Here is a 2,845-nt window from a genome sequence, read left to right on the forward strand (position 1 = left end):
TATGACTAGAAGAAACCCATCAGGACCACTACTTTTTGACGAAGAAATTGATCGCACAGTTTGCAGAAACCAAAGAGAAATAAGGCGAAGCTTAAGATACACAGGGAACGAGCAAGAGGACGATACTCAAACCCCAAGGGAAGAGATGGCTGAAAACCAAGACAATCAGCTACCTCCCGCGATACTCGTTGAACTAGCAAATCAGAATCCTACTCCTCGTACTACGTATGATTATGCTAAACCTACTTTAACAGGAACTGAGTAAGTATAGTTAGGCCTGCTGTTGTTGCTAATAATTTTGAACTTAAACCTAACACTACTCAAATGATACAGTAGTTTGTTCAATTTGATGGTTTGCAGGATGAGGATCCAAACACTCACTTGGAAAATTTCCTGGAATTCTGCAATACATTTAAAATTAATGGTGTTTCTGACGATGCCATTCGTCTTCGGTTATTCCCTTTTTCATTGAGGAAAAAAGCTAAACTATAGTTGAACTAGTTACCACGAGGGTTAATTACTACTTGGGAACAAATGACTAAAAAAATTTTATTAAAATATTTCCTGCCGGCTAAAACAGCCAAATTACGTAATGATATCTCTTCGTTTGTGCAGATGGACTTAGAAACTCTTTACGATGGATGGGAGAGATACAAGGACCTATTGCGAAGGTGTCCTCACCATGGATTACCTTTATGGTTGCAAGTTCAAACATTCTACAATGGTTTGAACCCCTCGACAAGGCAAATGATTGATGCAGCAGCTGGGGGAACCATCAACAACAAAACACCTGAAGAGGCTTATGAATTTATTGAAAAGATGTCACTAAATAACTATTAGTGGCAAGTCATGAGGACTAAACCAACAAAAACAACAGCCATTTATAACGTCAATTCGGTTACTATGCTGTCAAACCAGGTAGAACTTCTAAATAAAAAGATTGATGGTTTACTTGGTTCTACTCAGGTACATCCAGTAATGAGGTGAGAGACAAATGGAGGAGGAGCATGCACAGAGTATCAGCCCTTCAACCCTAGCATCGAGGAGGAGCAAGTCCAATATATGGGTAACAATAACTCTAGATCCCAAAATAACCCATATAGTAACACATATAATGCAGGTTGGAGGAACAATCCCAATTTCTCGTGGGGCGGTCAAGGAAATCAAAGACCACAACATCCTCTGGGTTTTCAACAACCACCCTATCAACAGGAAAAGAAACTGAACCTTGAAGAGATGCTATCTAAATTTATCTCGATATCAAAAACCCGTTTCCAGAACACAGAGACAGCACTTAAAAATCAACAAGCGTCGATCCAAGAGCTCGAAACTCAGATAGGCCAGCTGTCCAAACTAATCTCTGAACGACCACAAGGTAGCTTGCCAACTAATACTAAACCCAACCCAAGGGAACAGCTCAACACGATTAATGCTCAAGATGAAGAAGGATTCGTTGAGCCTGAGCCAGAACCGAGGTAAGAAACTGTGGTGAGCAGAGGTCAAGGTGAGGTAGGCCATAATAAAAACAAATCAGTGAATGTCGAATATAAACCTCGTGTGCCATACCCCAACACGACAAGGAAAGACCGCTCAGATGAAGAATTTGGTAAATTCCTTAAACTCTTAAAAAAATACATATTAACTTACCGTTTATTGAAACTCTATCACAGATGCCAAACGCAATGAAATTTTAAAAGAGCTTTTAGCAAATAAGCGAAAGTTGGACAAGGTGTCACATGTGGAGCTAAACGCAGTTTGCTTAGCTATTCTACAGAATAACAAACTAAAAGATCCAGGAGTTTTACGATTCCTTTCTTAATTGGTAGTTTAGATGTTAATAATGCATTAGCTGATTTAGGGGCTAGTATTAACGTCATGCCCTACAAAATGTTTAAACAATTAGGTCTTGGGAAACCCAAACAGGCTAGGATGAGCATTCAATTAACAGATAAAACTATAAGATTTCCTAGGGGTTTTATTGAAGATGCGCTAATTAAAATCAATAAATTTATATTTCCCGTTGACTTCATTATTCTAGACATAGAGGAGGATAGCAACACTCCTTTGATTTTAGGAAGGCCCTTTTTAGCAACTGCTAAAATGATTATTGATGTTGGCACAGGTGAGCTCACACTCCATGTGGGAGACGAAACAATCACTCTTCAAGCTTATAATTCTGGCAACACATCGGAAATTGAAGGTGATCGTCTAAACCATTCTACTAAAACTAGCAATATGGTCCAACCTACTTTGCAGGAAATGGGTCTGAAAGAAGTACAAGAGCCATTCTCAAGTAGTAGCAGAGGACCTATTCATAAAGATCGAAGGCTGCAAATCGAGGAACTAGATGAATGGTGGACGCATAAACTGAAAACACACGATAAACCAAAACTACGCCAAAACGAGCTCAGTACCTTCCCATATCAACTTAAGGTGGGAGATAAAGTATTATTAGATGCCGCATATCCTCACATTGTCACTGCCAAATCGAATAAAGAAATCCCTCTTACGGTACTTCTCATTTTCCCATTCGGTACAGTCGAGGTATGTCATCCCAAGTTCGGCACTTTTAAGGTAAACAACACCCGTCTAAAGCCTTATTTTGATGAGCATGATAGCAGGAATGAGGAGTATGAACTCCTCGAACCACCATGACCATTCAATGGAGAGGTAATGTAACACCCCAAACCCGAGACCATCGCCGGTGTCGGACACGAGGGGTTAACGAGACAAATCCACTTAAAGTACCGACCAATTTGGCATTTCTGGGCAGGCTGGAAAACTGCATCACCGTCGCCTTAAAAATCATATCTCGAGTTTCAAAACTCGGAAACTGGTTTCGCAA

The 2,845-nt window shown here is 40.0% G+C and overlaps 1 non-coding gene across 1 annotated transcript; it reads right to left on the reverse strand.

The window, feature by feature from the left end:
* Positions 1-583: 583 nt before the first annotated feature.
* On the reverse strand, positions 584-689 carry LOC128279811 (small nucleolar RNA R71). The gene has a single exon (XR_008270006.1). It is a non-coding gene; the product is annotated as a small nucleolar RNA R71 (small nucleolar RNA).
* Between the last annotated feature and the right edge of the window lie 2,156 nt (positions 690-2,845).

The sequence above is a fragment of the Gossypium arboreum genome, chromosome 8 (genome assembly GCF_025698485.1).
Source record: "Gossypium arboreum isolate Shixiya-1 chromosome 8, ASM2569848v2, whole genome shotgun sequence".
Classification (NCBI taxonomy): Eukaryota; Viridiplantae; Streptophyta; class Magnoliopsida; order Malvales; family Malvaceae; genus Gossypium; species Gossypium arboreum.